The sequence below is a fragment of the Schistocerca cancellata genome, chromosome 6 (genome assembly GCF_023864275.1).
Source record: "Schistocerca cancellata isolate TAMUIC-IGC-003103 chromosome 6, iqSchCanc2.1, whole genome shotgun sequence".
In the NCBI taxonomy this organism is placed as follows: Eukaryota; Metazoa; Arthropoda; class Insecta; order Orthoptera; family Acrididae; genus Schistocerca; species Schistocerca cancellata.
Genome location: NC_064631.1, coordinates 683,672,343 through 683,690,039, shown reverse-complemented (window position 1 = coordinate 683,690,039; position 17,697 = coordinate 683,672,343). Strand labels below are relative to the sequence as shown.

General features: G+C 42.2%; 1 protein-coding gene across 1 annotated transcript in view; it reads left to right on the top strand.

The window, feature by feature from the left end:
* The window catches only part of LOC126191233 (ceramide transfer protein), a 179,385-nt gene that overhangs the window by 119,949 nt on the left and 41,739 nt on the right, over positions 1 to 17,697 (top strand). The window lies entirely within an intron of this gene.

Sequence of the window (17,697 nt, the reverse complement as noted above, 5' to 3'; positions counted from 1 at the left end):
ACTGAAACAAAGTCAACCATTTACCTTCCCTGCTATCAGTGGGTTGTGCTCATTCCATTCGTATCACTTTGTGACGTTCTCTCTCTCTCTCTCTGTCTCTCTTTTTTGCAGCACTCTACCATTCATCACACTAACGAGAAATTGTGTCTTCCTGTACCCTTTTACAGTCACCCAATAATGACATCTTCCCCGGCACCACAGCATCATCAGCAAACAGCTGTAAGTTGCTTCTCACCCTGTCCCATCAGATCACTTACACTATGTGATCAAAAGTATCCAGACACCACCAAAAACTTACTTTTTTCATATTACGCGCATTGTGCTGCCACCTACTGCCAGTAACTCCATATCAGCAGCCTCCATAGTCACTAGACATCGTGAGAGAGCAGAATGGAGCGCTCTGCGGAACTCACGGATTTCGAACGTGGTCAAGTGATTGGATGTCACTTGTGTGATACATCTGTAAGCGAGATTTCCACACTCCTGCCGGCCAGTGTGGCCGAGCGGTTCTAGGCACTTCAGTCTGGAACTGTGCGACCGCTACGGTCGCAGGTTCGAATCCTACCTCGGGCATGGATGTGTTGATGTCCTTAGGTTAGTTAGGTTTAAGTAGTTCTAAGTTCTAGGGGACTGATGACCTCAGATGTTAAGTCCCACAGTGGTCAAATCCATTTGAATCCATACTCCCAAACATCCCTAGGTCCACTGATACTGAAGTGGAAACATGAAGGGACACATACATGCCAAAAGCATACAGGCCAACCTCATCTGTTGACTGACAAGAGACTGCTGACAGTTGAAGAGGTTTGTAATGTGTAATAGGCAGACATCTATCCAGACCATCACACAGGAATTCTAAATTACATCAAGATCCACTGCAAGTACTATGACAGTTAGGCAGGAGGTGAGAAAACTTGATTTCATGGTCGACTGCCTGCTCATAAGCCACACATCAAGACTGTAAATGCCAAACGACGCCTTGCTTGGTGCAAGGAGTGTAAACATTGGACAATTGACCAGCGGAAAAATGTTGTGTGGAATGACAAATCACAATACACAATGTGGCAATCTGATGGCAGGGTGTGGGTATGGTGAGTGCCCAGTGAACGTCATCTGCCAGTGTGTGTAATGCCAACAGTAAAATTTGGAAGTGTTGGTGTTATGGTGTGGTCATGTTTTTCATGGAGGGGGCTTGCACCCCTTGTTGTTTTGCGTGGCACTATCACAGCACAGGCCTGTGTTGATGTTTTAAGCACCTGCTTGCTTCCCACTGTTGAAGAGCAATTTGGGTATGGTGATTGCATCTCTCAACACACTCGAGCACCTGTTCATAATACACGGCCTGTGGCGGAGTGGTTGCACAACAATAACTTTCCCGTAATGGACTGGCCTGTACAGTGTCCTGACCTGAATCCTATAGAACACCTTTGGGATGATTTGGAATGCCAACTTCATGCTAGGCTTCACCAACTGACATTGATACCTCTCCTCAGTGCAGCACTCCATAAAGAATGCGCTGCCATTCCCCTAGAAATCTTCCAGCATGTAATTGAACGAATGCCTGCCAGAGTGGAAGCTGTCATCAAGGCTAGTCAACATCATATTGAATTCCAGCATTACCAGTGGAGGGCATCACGAACTTGTAAGTCATTTCCAGCCAGATGTCTGGATACTTTTGATCACATAGTGTATGTATCTAGGGAATAGGAGTGATCCCATCACACTTCCTAGGGGCACTCCTGATGCTAACCTTGTTTGTGGTGAACAGTCACCATCAAGGACAGTGTGCTGGGTTCTTTACTTAAGAAGTCTTGAAGTCTCTCACAAATCTGAGAACCTTATCTGTATGCTCAAACCATCATTAATTGCCTGCTGTGGGTCACCATATCAAACACTTACAAGATAATTAGAAATATGTAATATGCTTGTTGCTCTACGTCCATGGTTCGCAGGATATCGTGTGGGAAAAGTTTGAGCTGGTCTTCACACTGGCTTTGGTTTCTAAATCTGTGCTGATTTGTAGATACAAGCTTTTCCGTCTCAAGGAAATTTATTACATTTGAGTTCTGTATGTCTTCAAGAATTCTGCAGCAAACCAGTGTTAAGGGTATAGGTCTTTAATTATGCAGGTCTGTTTCATGCCTTTCTTATATGCTGGAATCACTTGCACTTTTTTCATTCAGTTGCTTGGGACTTTGCACTGGGCAAGAGATTCCCATCATTTTCACTTTCATTGATGGTTAAGAGCCCAGAGTATTAGAAAAAGATAGAGAAATGCAATGTGACATCACTAATTTACTTTCTGTTATCTTGTATAATGTTTCATCTCTCAAACAGTAACAGATCATTTTATTGATTCAATGAATTTAGTCGTGTTTATTGTAGAAAGTCTCAGTGAGACACAAGTTTTAAAATAGTTTCAAGTTGTAAAAATTGCAATATTCAGTACTTAAGAAACACTTAATTTAATGAGTTATAAAAAGTGAAGTTTATTTTCTTGTTCTAGGTGTCTACTATATCATGGAATTAATAATTATCTGTTTATGTGATGTACTTACATTTAGGTGACAAAAGTCACAGGACACCACCTAATATTGTATTGGACCTCCTTTGACCCGTTGTAGTTCAGCAACTTATTGTGGCATGGACTCAGCAAGTTGTTGGAAGTCCCTGCACAAATATTGAGCCAAGCAGCCTCTATTGTCATCCGTAATTGTGAAAGTTTTGCCAATGCACAGTTTTGTGCATGAACTGGCTCTTGATTATGTCCCACAAATGTTCGATGGGATTCATGTCGGGCAATCTGGGTAGCCAAATAATTTGCTCGAACTGTCCAGAATGTTCTTCAAACCAGTCGTGAAGAGTTGTGGCCAGGTGTCATGGCACATTGTCATCTGTAAAAATTCCAACTTGGTTTGGGAACATGAAGTCCATGAATGGCTGCAAATGATCTCTAAAGTAGCCATGGCTGCAAATGGTCTCTAAAGTAGCCGAACATAATCATTTCCTGTTAAGGACCAGTTCAGTTGCCCCAGAGGACTCAGTCCATTCCATGTAAACATAATTCACACCATTATGGAGACACCATCAGATTGCACAGTGCCTCGTGTACAACCAGGTCCCTGGCTTTGTGGGGTCTGCGCTACCCTCGAACCCTACATCAGTTCTTACCAACTGAAACTGGGACTCTTCTGACCAGGTCATGGTTTTTCAGTCATCCAGGGTCCAACCGATATGGTCACAAGCCCATTTCTTGATTTTTTTCGTGCAGTTTTGCTTGTCTGTTAGCACGGACAACTCTATGCAAATGCCATTTCTCTCAGTGATTAAGTGAAGGCCAAAGACTATCAATTCCCATCATGTGGAAACCTTTTTACATGTATCACTTGAGTACAAATGATGATGCACTGCCCTTTTATACCTTGTGTCGTGATGATACTGCTATCTGTGTATGGGCATATACTCAGTGTACATAGAACTGAATCTGTCTGGTCAAGGAACCTGTATTACTCTGAGTCTGGATTATTTGAAAGGCTCCATAACTGTGTCTCTGCCAGTTTTTCTCTGGGTGGTCACTGTATCCTAGTTCCCCACCCCCCATGTGGGTGTCTTGAGGTTGTCAAGTGCCTTGTATTCAAGCCCCTATACACAGGTGATTCTACGAGGGTGGTTTGAAAAGTTGTCGGAATCACCATGAGAGGTCAGCGCTAGCGCAACGAGTTGTTCACGTGGTTTTCATTGGACTGTTGCCTGTAAACACATGCCCCATCAGTGCTCTTGGAAGAGAGCTGTGGTAGTGACATAGCTCTGTTGTTCCTCTGTAGTGATTTGCGAAGATGGAAAAAATTGAGATTCAAGCAGTGATTAAGTACTTAATAAAGAAAGGTATGAAAGCAAAGGACATTCATGCCGATTTCCAGAATACACTGGGGGGCTCTGCTCCTTTATATTCAACTGCTGCCAAGTGGACAATTGAATTTAAATTTGGTCAGGAGAGCTTAGATGATGATCTGCACAGTGGCCAGCCAAGATGTGTCATTACCCCAGAAATTGCTGATTGAAAGTGCATGAAATTGCTCACACTTACCAGATGTCATCTGGAAGGTCAAGAATTAGAAATGAAAGAAAAATCTGCAAGATGGGTGCTGCGACTCTTGATGTGCGCCCGCACTCATGTACCATTGCCATGGCAAAATAACACGAACTAAGGTATGAATTGTTGCCACATCCGCCTTATTCAACTGCTATGACACCATCAGACTTCCATCTCTTCCCAAAACCGAAAATTTTTCTTGGTGGTCGAAGATTCACTTCAAACGAAGAATTGATAGCCAGAGTTGACAACTATTTTGTGAGCCTGGAGGAAACTTATCTTCGAGATGGGATCAAGCCACTGGAAAATCGTTGGACCAAGTGCATTAATCTACAAGGAGACTACATTGACAAACAAAATAAGTTTCAGTGATGTGAGTACATTTTTTTCTATTCTGTTCCGAGAATTTTTCAAACCACCCTCGTAAATACACTATTCTTGTCTCCAATATATGACTTCACTGGAGCATACACATGCCGTGTCTTTATGTCATCTTAGTCGTAAATATGTTACATTGGCGTTGGGATTTGAGCAGGAGCAGATGTTCTGCTGTGACCAGCATTAAAAGTATAGTTCTCTAAGGCCGGTTATGTCTTAATATTTGACTTTTTGTGTTCGTAGTGGTGGCTCCTGTTCACTCAAACAGTGTCTGTTCCTGTTGTTCTTCGTGATGACTGAATGTGCTGCAATAATTGTTCTTCAACCTCTGCTTCAAGACACTTAGTATTGGAAAATTGTAGGCTTCACAATGCTTTGCCTTTGACACTTTAAAAATCAGCATCTTTGAGGAGTAAATGAGTTTGTTGATCTTATGTGAAGCACAGTAAGTCAACTATCTTTGCCACCCAAATTCTTAGCCCACCATATCTGAAGCTCATTTTCCAGCATGTTCCCTGTGCACATTTTTGGGTCGCATAAGTTTCAAGGACATAACAAAATTCGAGATGTCTTCCGTTATTGTTCTCAAAAGAACGGTCTCCACTGCTACAGTATCAATATGTTCCAGCAGTAGTTTCCTCTCATTGTTTGTTTCCTGGTATGAAGAATTCATATTTATCAGTGTGTTAAACATTGACCGTTACTTCTGTTAAAATTATTGGCATATTTTCTGCTGATGGAGCAGTTATCTGCTGGTGGAGCAGCATGCAGTAAAATTCAGGAAAATTGTCCAGTAGTCCAGCAGCTTATTGTATTCAGCTTTCTGGGTTATAGTAGAACAGTCAGACTCATCTCTAATTCTTCAGGTATTCATGCTCCTGCAAGACGAACCAGATCAAATTGTGTGGCACTTTAAGGCCTTTTCAAGGTCGAGGAAAGCAAGGTGGGGGCGCCTTGACTTCTCAATATCTTTTTCTATAAGCAGGCAAGCAACATGAAAAGCATCTGTCATGCCAGAGCCCTTCACGAATCCACATTGATTGCCAATTGTCAGATCATTTTGTCAATTATGTGTTCACAGATCTTAATCGTGTGTGATAGAAGGTATATTGAGCAGTAGTTGCAACATTCAGCTGGGGTATCCTTCGTCTTACAAATTGCAATTGTTGTACTACATGTCCACCAGTTGGAATCCTTTCCTGTTCAACAAATTTTTTTTTGAAGAAATCTCTCAGCCATTAAGTTGAATCCCAGTGCTTTGATTTCCACAAAGCTGAAGCTATTCAGTTGAATCCCAGTGCTTTGGTATTATACAGCTCTGCAGATAGTTGTCTGGTCCTGTTCCCTTTCCATTTTTCATTTTATACACTGTTTTGACAACACCACGATTGGTGTCTTGGTTTCCTGTACAGGTGCTGGCACTTTGAATCAGAGTATGTGGAAACTACTGATTGCAAATTTTTTCTAAGTATTGATGCCATCACTCAGCTACATTCTTCCTACTGGTGACAAGTTTTGCTTCTTTATAGTCGCTTCCAAGGAATTTTTCTATGGCCTCTGTTTGTCTGTAATGCTGCTTCGCAAGGCGGTAGAGTTCTCTCCTGTTGTTGGCGAAAGTTTATCACAGACTTTGCTGGAGTGGAACGATTTTTCTGCCATCACTGCCTTCTTTGCTGCACTGCTAGCATCATGAAAATAACTCTACTTTTTCCCCATCATAGAAGCTTTCAATGTAGCCGCTTTTTAAAACACAACATTTTTCACTTCTTCAGTCCATAGACATGACTGGCGATAGATTTTACATCATCCGGGTTTTGTGGTACCTAATTTTTCATGAGGATTTGCTGTGACACAATCTTTCAGGGTGTCCCACTTTTTTTCCCCTCAGTGCCAGTAATAGGTGGAAGGGTGATGTCTGAAATGATGTTATTTTCCAGTTGTTTGAATAGTTACCATGTAGTCCATGCTGGGCCATTGTAATCTCACAGAGGTCTGATGTGCATTCGGACATAAGACGGGTAGTTTGTGTGGCAACTATTTCATAGGGAAGGATCTTTGTATTCAAGGTAAGTTGTAGACCATGTTGCTGTACAAGAATATTTAGATATGGCTCATTCTGTTACCACTGTGTTAAGTCCAAAGATGAGATATTTGCTTCTTGTAGTAGGTATTCAACGAAGTTAAGTATTCTCTCCCCATTTGCATTCTAGTTCCCAGCACCATTGTCATAATGGCATAGATATACATCTGCACTTGAACCATCATGACCATTGACATCACCAGAGACAATGAATGTATGCTCAGTTTTTGCCTTTATATGGATGATAATGTGAAAAGATATAAATCTTCCACTAATCTGATGCCAAAACAACTTTCATTAAGTGATGATCAAATCATTCTATTTTTGCTACAAAGCCACAAAATTTTGTGCTGATAATGATCCCAACTCCATTGATGGTTTTTGGGCTTCCATTATAAATGATTTTATGTACGTCACAAATATCTTGTGGTTTTGCATATCTCCACTTGGTGTCCCACACTGTGCAAATGTCAGATTTATCCCCTTTTAATATCACAATTACTTCATCTGCTCATCCTGTCATAGAGCTGATGTTAAGAGAGGCAAATCTTGTGACTAGTTTGCCTGTTTAGCTACCATTGCTCTGAAAAAGTCGGTAATCCTTGCTCGTTTATCACATCATTTGAGCCTAGATAGCACCCATCTCCTAAGGGGAGTGCCCTATCCTTTTCTAACTTCAGCACGCCCGCTGAATACACTGAGGTGACAGAAGTCATAGGATAGTAATATGCATGTATACAAATGATGGAAGTATCGCATACAAAAGGTATAAAAGGGCAGTGCATTGGCAAAGTTGTCATATATGTTCAGGTGATTCATATGAAGAGGTTTCCAATGTGATTATGGCCACACAGTGGAAATTAAGAGACTATATGGTCTCACAAAAGAAATTAAGAGACTTTGAACACAGAATGGTTGTTGGAGCTAGACGGATGGGCCATTCCATTTCAGAAATAATTATAGAATTCAATATTACGAGATCCACAGTGTCAAGAGTATGCTGAGAATACAAAATGTCAGGCATTACCTCTTACCACAGACAATGCAGTGGCCGACAGCCGTCACTTAATGACCGAGAGCAATAAAGGTTTTGTAGAATTGTCAATGTTAACAAACAAACAACACTGCATTATATAACTGCAGAAACCGATGTGGGATGTACAACGAATGTATCCATTAGGACAGTGTGGCGAAATCTGGCATTAATCGGTTATGCCAGTACACTACCAACCCAAGTGCCTTTGCAGATGGCATAACTTTGCCTGCAATGCCTCTTCCTAGGCTGATGACCATATGGTTGGACTTGATGACTGGAATACTGTGGCTTGGTCAGATGAGTGCCACTTTCAGTTGGTAAGAGCTGATGGTAGGGTTCAAATGTCGTGCAGACCCCACAAAGCCATGGACCCAGGTTGTCAATAATGCACTGTGCAAGCTGGTGGTTGCCCCATAATGGTGTGGATTGTGTTTACATGGAATGGACTGGTCCCTCTGGTACAACTGAACTGATCGTTGACAAGAAATGGGTTATGTTCGGTTACTTGGAGGACATTTGCAACCATTCATGGATGTCAGGTTTCCAAACCAAGTTGGAATTTTTATGGATGACAATACGGTATGTCACCTGCCCACAACTGTTTGTGATTGGTTTGAAGAACATTCTGGACAGTTCGAGCAAATGATTTGGCTACCAAGATCGCCCAACATGAATCCCGTCGAACATTTATGGGACATAATCGAGAGTTCAGTTCAAGCAAAACATCCTGCGTTGACAAACTTTCGCTATTATGCACAGCTATAGAGGCAATATGGCTCAGTATTTCTGCAATGGACTTTCTACGACTTGTTGAACCCAAGCCATTTCAGGTTGCTTCATTATTGCAATTTTTGTCGCCTCAGAGTACTACCCAACCTCGCAAGTTTTTTGCTAAATTGTGTAAGTGTCACACTTTCTTTTGTGATGGCAATACTCATCAAATGGCTTTGAAATGTCTGTGCCACTGGTTTGAACATGTGCATTAGTTAGCTAGAAATTCTCTGCAGGTTCCAGGATGGCACCATGTGCTTTTGCCATCAGCTCCCCTCTTTTTTCTGTATAAGGACATATATACTGTGCTGCATGGATTGTACCTGCAGATACCAATTAAAAAATTGATATACATGGAGCACTATTACTCTCATTCGTTTTTGTAGTGCTTGGCATGATTTCTTTGCATCTCTCATCTTGAACACCAAGAGGCAAAATGAGCACCCAATGCAGAACACTATTATAGAAAGGAAAAGCAAATATTTTATTCACGGCATGACGCGCACAGAAGAAAGATGAAAATGTGGCCAGCATGCAGCTGATTACACATCATTTGGTGCACATTAGTTAGCTACTACACATCTATCTTTGAGCTGCTTTCGTTTGTATAAAGTTCTTCACACACAACAGCAAATAATGCCAACAATATTGCAGCATACATCAGCTGCACTTGTCCCAAAGCAGATACTTTTATGTATGTTCAGTTCCACATGTAAGATTGTATCAACCACCAAACCTGCTCTGCCTTTGATAACAGCACTGAAAAACATATACTTGCAGCTTGTTGTCTGCAAAGGATGCTTGTACATTTTATTTTATCCATCATTGCTTTTCTGATGTTAATTTCATTTACTGGGTCATTCCATTACTAAGACTATGGAAATTTGCTCCTCAATTTGATCCTTCAGAACTAGAAATGTAAAATACAAATAAAAAACATTTGAGCAGTTGGTGTGTGTTACTGCCTTACCTGCACACAGAAGAGAAAGTTCAAAAGCAAAAGTTATTTGAACCAAAATCATCTATTGCTTGCAATGCCAAACACTCATACTGGCAAAACATCAGAAAATGATTCAGTTCAAGGACTGAGGTGAGGTGGAGGAAAAAAAAGCTTCTCGCACAGATAAGGGCCATTTGTATCAACAGAAAAGGTGCATTTTCAAATCTGATCTCAACCTATTTTGAGGTTCTCCTGTCCACAGATGGGATTGTGTAGATGCTCAGAGGGCAAAGGCCGAAGGGGCAACAATTGCCCATGATACCACTGTGTGTGTATTCATCATTATCATTCACTTTATATCAGTAGCAGTTCAAATGTGTATACTGTTCTTAACAACTGTGTATTTTCCATACTTTCCAACCCCACCCCAAGATCCAGGAAAATGGGTAATTTATGACAGTGTCTTGTCTGTTTGTGTGTGTGTGTGTGTGTGTGTGTGTGTGTGTGTGTGTGTGTGTGTTGGGGGGCCTGTAAATTTGATGAAGTACTGTAACTGAAAGCAAATCTAATAGTCACGCTCTAGTTGGGCAAGCACACAACCTAGATACTTACGTGATTCACTGCTTTTTGGTGGTTCTGTTCCATACTGTCACCTTTTGGTCCAATTAGCACAGAATTCACGTGGTGTGCAGAGCAGTCAGTCCAGCTTGATGACTAAGCAATTAAACAAAGTAGAGTACACATACAAAGAATTAATAAAATGATAAAAGAAAAAGTACCTCAAGGGATAATAATGTTGATGAAATGTACAGAATCAAGTATTAACTTGGCAGTGTTTATTTCAGGTAAAGTAACACCAAAGAAATAGTGTACGATCTGTGGCCACACAATTCTTTTGCTAATAGTAGTTTCTTAAATCACTGAGGAAAATAAATAAAACAGTGAGCAGCATGCAGAGTGATAGACAATGTTCCAAGTGCCATTTATTGTTAAAGTTCTTACCACAGATGAGTTACTGTAGTAATCACAAATTTAAGATCTTCGAAGTCTGTCACTAACAGAAGTATTACAGTTCGCACACGGAGCCTTTAAACAGTCAGTGTGATAACTGAAATTTACGCTGGGTGCAAAAAATGCAAATACTAAGTGCTCTGGGCTGCCCAAAATCTCACCAGTCTTACCACAAACCACAATCGAAGCTCAACATGAACCAAAGAAAGCCACTAGACTCACTCCACCTGCTTATTTATAGCCTCTGTCATGTGACCTACTGCTGTATACAACACACAAGCTTCCCTGTCACAGTATTGCAATATTTACAATTTTGTCACACTCCATTTAATTTACATGTAGTCACAATTTCTTACATATTTGCATCACATTCATTATTCCAATGGTTTTAAGTACTCCATCTTCAGGCCACAAGTGGCCTACTGGGACCATCCAACTGCCGTGTCATCCTCAGTGGAGGAAGGAGGTAGGAGGGGCGTGGGGTCAGCACACTGCTCTCCCGGTCGTTATGATGGTATTCTTGACCGAAGTTATACGGTCGAGTTGCTCCTCAATTGGCATCACGAGGCTGAGTGCACCCCGAAAAATGGCAACAGCGCATGGTAGCCTGGATGGGTCACCCATCCAAGTGCGAACCACGCCCGACTGCACTTAACTTCGGTGCTCTCACAGGAACCGGTGTATCCATTGCGGCAAGGCCGTTGCCAATGGTTTTAACTATTTGACAAAAATTATATAAATTACACTCATCCTGAGCAGATGGCCGAGCTCAAGACAGATGCATGACTAAATTCTGCGTACTGTCACAGCACCATACAGGTCAAAGAAAACACTGTTTACATTAATAATTACTACAAAATCTATTTGCACTAATTATTACTACAGGATACATACTAAAAACGGAACAAGCTGCTGTTAATGATTTATGTTAAAGTGCAGAACATTTTTTGGCCACTGTTTCAGCAACAATAAATAATAATGTAAACAATGGAAAATCCAGGATAGAATAACATCAATATTATCAAAAAGACAGATCCAGAATCACCATATAACGGAGATGTTGAGTCACAGGCAGGCACAACAAAAAGACTGTTAAACAAGTAAGCTTTTGACCAAAAGCCTCCATCTGAAGTGGACGACAAAACACACACACACACGTGTCAGTGGCCCCCAAGACCAGACTGTGAGCAGCTGCACATGATGGGAAAAGCAATCAGGGTGTTCAGGGTAAGGAGGAGGCTGGAGCGGAGAGGAGGAGGCATAGAAGGGCAGGGTTGGGGTAAAGTAAAGTGCTGCTTGTGGCAGCATTCAGGGACATGGTGGGGAGAGGGATGTGCAGGTGGGAAGTTGGAAGGGGATGATTAGGGGAGTAAAAGAGAGAAGTAAAAAGCCTGTAGATGCATTGGTGGAATAGAATGTGGTGTAGTTCTAGAGTGGGAACAGAGAAAGGGATATATGCATGAATGACAGTGACTAATCAAGGTTGAGACCAGGGCATTATGGGAATGTAGGGTATATTGTAGGGAGAGTTCCCATCAGCACAGCTCATAAAAGCTGGTGTTGATAGGAAGACTCTGTATGGCGTGGGCTGTGAAGCAGTCATTGAAGTGAAAAATGTTGTGTTAGACAGCGTGCTCTGCAACTGGGTGGTCCAGCTGTTTCTTTGCCACAGTTTCTAGGTTGCCATTCACACAAACAGCTTGTTGGTTGTCATGTCAATGTAGAATGCAATGCAGTAGCTGCAGCTTAGCTTGTAGGCCAAGTAATTGCTTTCACAGGTAGCCCTGCCTTCATGGGATAGGTGATGCTTGTGACCAAAAGGGGCTAGGTGGGAGGATGTATGGGACAGGTCGACGCTGGAAGTTTGCCCAAGCCGATTGGACACTTTTTTCATCTCTAGCGACATTCGATGACGATGATGTCACTCATATTACAGAAGTTATTCTTACAGCTGTGGAACGTTCAATACCTCGCACCTCCGATTTGCCAAGCCCCCCCCCCCAGTTCCTTGGTGGAACGAGGCATGCTGTGACGTAATACATGAGCGGCGATGTGCTCTTCACGTTTTCCACCGCCATCCTACTTTGGCCATCTGTATCCGCTATAAGCAGATCCGTGCGCGATGCTGTGACATCATTCGCAATAGCAAGAAGGCAAGCTGGGACTTTTTTACTAGCTCATTTAACACCTTCACTCCCTCCTCGGAAGTTTGGAGTCGGATTCGACGGTTATCTGGCGCGCCTAGTTTCTCTCTGGTCTCTGATCTCACTGTCGCGCATAATACCTTAGTGGACCTCGTCGCAATTTCTAACTTATTGGGTCAACACTTTGCTGAGATTTTGAGCTCTTCAAGTTACCTGCAGCTTTTCTCCCAAAGAAATGTGCAGTGGAAATGAAAGCTCTTGCTTTCTCGTCTCAAAATCTTAAAAGCTATAATACTGTTTTCTCCGTGCGGGAGCTCCAACACGCACTCTCATCTTCTCGCTCTTGCACCCCAGGACCAGATGGTATCCACATCCAAATGTTGCTACATTTATCATACCATAGTCTGCACTACCTCCTTCACCTTTATAATCAAATTTGGATCGACAGTACTTTTCCAAGACGATGGTGGGAAGCTATCGTCGTTCCTGTTCCGAAACCTGGAAAGGACAAACATCTCCCCTCTAGCTATCGCCCCATTTCTCTCACTAGTAATGTATGTAAGGTTTTGGAGCGTATGGTGAATTGCCGTTTAGCCTGGTGGCTGGAGTCCCGAAGTCTTATAACACCTACCCAATGCGGTTTCCGAAAGCATCGTTCTGCTGCTGACTATCTTGTTGCTCTCTCCACTTATTCTATGAACAATTTTTTCCGGAAACACCAAACAGTAGCAATATTTTTTGATCTGGAGAGAGCATACGATACCTGTTGGAGGACAGGCATTCTCCGCACACTGTTCTCTTGGGGCTTTTGAGATCGGCTGCCCCTTTTTCTTCATGAATTTATGGCAGAGCACACATTTAAAGTGCAGGTGAACACTACTTTCTCCCAAGAAAACGGGGTACCCAGGGCTCTGTGCTAAGTGTTGTACTGTTTGCCATAGCCATAAATCCAATTATGGATTGTCTCCTTCCCGATGTCTCGGGCTCCCTCTTTGTGGACAATTTTGCGATCTGCTACAGCTCTCAATGGACCAGCTGTCTTGAACGTCTTCAAGGATGTCTCGATCGCCTCCACTCTTGGAGCATCGAAACCGGCTTCCGCTTTTCTCCCAGTAAGACCGTTTGTGTCAATTTTTGGCGTCATACGGAGTTTCTTCCGCTTTCCTTACATCTGTCAACCTTCCGTTCGTGGACGTCGCTAAATTCTTGGGTCTTATGTTTCACAGAAAACTGTGCTGGTCCTCCCACATTTCCTATCTTTCGGCTCGCTTTTCTGCAATCCCTCAGCACCCTCCGTGTCCTGAATGGTATCTCCTGGGGAGCAGACCAAGTGGTCCTTCTCCGCCTCTATGACATCTTAGTGCACTCGAAATTGGACTATGGAAGCATAGTTTACTCCTCTGCTCGGCTGTCTATCCTTCGTCGTGTCGACTCTGTCCACCACCGTGGATTACATTTAGCGTCTGGAACTTTTTACACCAGCTCTTTGGAAAGCCTTTATGCTGAGACTGCTGAACCTCCGCTGTCCAATCGGCGAGCAGTCCTTCCGGGTCATTATGCTAGCCGTCTGTCTTCCATGCCTGCTAATCCGGCCCATGACATTTTTTTCAATGCCTCCTTGGATTTAGGGTATGCAGGCCGCCCTTCCTCTCTACTACCACCACTTCCATCAACTGCTACGTTTTCTTTCCTTCCACTTTCCTAAAACTTTCTTGACAACTTGGGGTACAGCACTGCCTTGGCTCCAGCCCCGGACCTGCCTGCTCTGTGACCTTTGTCAGTTTCCCAAGGATGGTACCCCTTCTCTTGTTTATCGTTTGGTATTTGCTGCTCTGTGCGCACAAATGGAGGATGCCACATTTATTTACACTGATGGTTCAAAAACATCATTTGGTGTTGGGAATGCCTATATTGTTGGCGACACCCCTAATTGATTTCGGCTTCCCAACCAATGTTTGCTTTTTACTGCGGAGCTTTACACTGCTCTCCAGGCTGTCCAATACATCCGTCGCCATCACCGATTAGAGTATATTATATGCTCAGATTTGCTCATCTCTCTCCTCAGTCTCCAAGCTCTCTACCCTGTCCACCCTCTGGTCCACTGGATTCAGGACTGCCTCCACTTGCTCCACTTGGGGACATCTCTGTGGCATTCCTCTGGATCTCAGGACACGTTGGTATCCCTGGAAACGAGGGGGCCGATATAGCGGCCAAGGCTGCAGTCTCTCTTCTTCAGCCTGCTGTTCGCAGGGTTTCCTTCGCTGATCTATAGAGTGTTTTATGTCGTCGTGTTACTCTTCTTTGGCACGCACATTGGTCGACACTTCCCAATAATAAATTGCGGGACATGAAAGCTCTTCCCTGTGGTTGGACCTCTTCCTCCCGAACTCGTCGTCGGGAGGAGGTAATTTTAACTAGACTCTGGATAGGGCACTGTCTTCTTAGCCATCAACATCTTTTAAGTGGCGATCTTACCCCGTTTTGTCCCCACTGCTCTCAACTGTGGACAGTGAGACACCTTTTACTTGAGTGCCTCTATTTTACTCCGTTACACGCCCGTCTACAGCTGTCACCTGATATATCTTCCCTTTTAGCAGATGATGTGCTCAGCCGATTGCGTTCTCGAGTTTATTAGTGTCAGTGAGATAATGTCAGTCATTTGAAGCTCTTTTTGGGGACAAACAATCCCCCTTCTATAGTGGTTTTTTAAGCTTTGCTTCTGTTTTTAGTTTCCCCACTTTTTTGAGTTTCGTTCCCATTGCTGCTGGTTTCCAGTTTTTTTTTTTTTTTTTTTTCCGCCCCTAAGTCACAGACCGGGTGCTAATGACCGTAGCAGTTTTTGCCCTAAAACCATAACAAAAAAAAAAGAATGTCTTGTTTAGGTATATATCAGATATGAGCTGTGAGGCGAGGGTTTGGGACAAGGGTTGGAGTAGGTATCGCCAGGGGTACTGTTAAGGTTTGGTGGATGGAAGAGTACCACTGTGGGAGGGGTGGGGAGGATGATGGGTAGGACATTCCTCTATGAGAGGTAATTGAAACCCTGGCAGAGAATGTGATTCAGTTGCTCTCCACTGCTGGATGGTGGAGTGCATGCAGAATAACATTGTCAGTAGATGAGCAGTCAACAACGCTAGTGTGGGGAGAGTGGTAGTGGTGGGGGTTGCGTGCAGGTACTGCAGGGAAAATGCCAAGCACTAGACTTCTAAAATGAAGCCTACACTGACATTTTGTGTAAATAGTAAGTGAAACCTCTCCATGTCCAAACTTTCTCACGCTTTAGATGACCTGGAGTGTGGTGCGAAATCGGATTGCTTGCAAAATTCACACCTCTCCCATCGGTTGACTTACTTGATCGCCACAGCGGATCTTCTTCTTTGGATTGCCAGCTCTGCCAATCCCCTAAACCTTCTCTGAAGAATAATGCTGGTTACGGGAATTTATAATACTCTCTCTCTATTTTTTAAATAATTTAGTATTCGAAGAGTACTTTTAACTCAGTCATAGTATATTTCAACTTCCCCAGAGGACAAATTCAATATTTCCCAAATATATAGATTCAAACTCGTGCAAGTCAACCGACTCGTCTCATGTCAGATCCGATTAAATACATTTGCAGTAGCGTAGTTTTTATAACCACATAATTTATGAACATGTCTTGCTTTTAGCAAGTCCAACACAAAGTATAATTAACAATGTTTCAACTGTTCTTCTTTTTTCCCGTTACAATAATCAACAATATAAAACACCATAAGATACGTAAACACTCCTTGTTCTTCCAATACAACTTCCGTGGCACGAGTGGCAAACACTTGTCGATGCCGCTTGACCATCACGTCTACCTCGTGCTCGTGGCTCCTTTCCAGCCTGCACACACAAACATGTGTCACACAGTATGTACATTCTCTCACACTTATTTTTTAAAATATTGTATGTTTGAGATGGTAAAAGGACGAGTGGTTTTAGAATTTACGCGGAAATTCTCAAATCGCTACATATCCCTCCCCTCAGCTCAAATGTGTGATATTTTATACATACTCTTTGTATACATTAGTATTACATACAATAACAATTCATAATTCCACAGTATACATTCCATATTCCTTTATTAACTTTGCTTAACCCTTTTATTTGCTATTTAGCTTTTCTTTTTTCATTTTACTTTGATTATAAAACGGGAGTATTTCACTCAGTGTTGGAGTCAGTTCTTTTATATATAGGAGTCATGGTCCTAAACCTTTGGTTTCCAATCGTAAGCTCCAGGTATTCATGACACTTGAGTATTTTAATCATTATTCTAATTCTTTGTACTGCTTCTTTAATACATAATAGCCTCCTTAATTATAGACTGTTTGTTGTAGTCTGCAGGAACTCTGGGCAAATGAAAGTGTTCTTCTCGACTCTTGTAAACAATCATAAAACATAACAATGCTGGTGGAATATAGAATTCAAACTTACCAGAATAATTCCTATTAAATGTGTGACTCCTGTCATGATAACTGTCCTTTTCCCCTAGGATCAGTACCTGTGCCTTACATGTGGGTCTACCCTATGAGTGCACTTCCTCCTTATGTTCTGGTAGGTATGCCCCGTTTTAACAAATCCCTGTTCTTCAGGCCACCGGTCGTCCTATCTCTATGTAGGTACACCTTCCCTATATCCTTAGCAAATGTCGAATATGCCCACTTATGCTTTATGAATAGGCCTCATGGTTCATTGTTCTAGTTTACATGTTTATGTACACTATAATTAAATATTTCCTGGTAAAAATTAAAATCTATTCACACTTCACACCCACTTCTTAATACTTCATTTCATACCCTAGAGTCATCCTTTACTCTCCAACTTCTGTACTCTTAGTAGACACTATGTTTACCTATACTTCAACTCTTAGTAGATGCTATGTCTACCTATATTGTTCAAGTCCCACTATCCTACTATTCATCAATTTATCAGAGTATTTGCTACCTTGACTTTTCTTAAATAAGCATCACAATTAACTCCAGTCTGGCTTGCATTCTCCTTCATTATTCATGCCTCTTTCTTATGTATACTCCTTGTAAAATCATCATAGTTCTTCTATACTTATGACATATGTGAAATTGAATCATCGTAGTTCGTACATGTATATATATATTTTCCTATATATAAGTGCGATGTAGAACCGTCACAATAAACAACAATGTGTGCATATTTCCGCATATACACATACCTGCCCCCTGCTACAACACTTGTCGGTTCTCA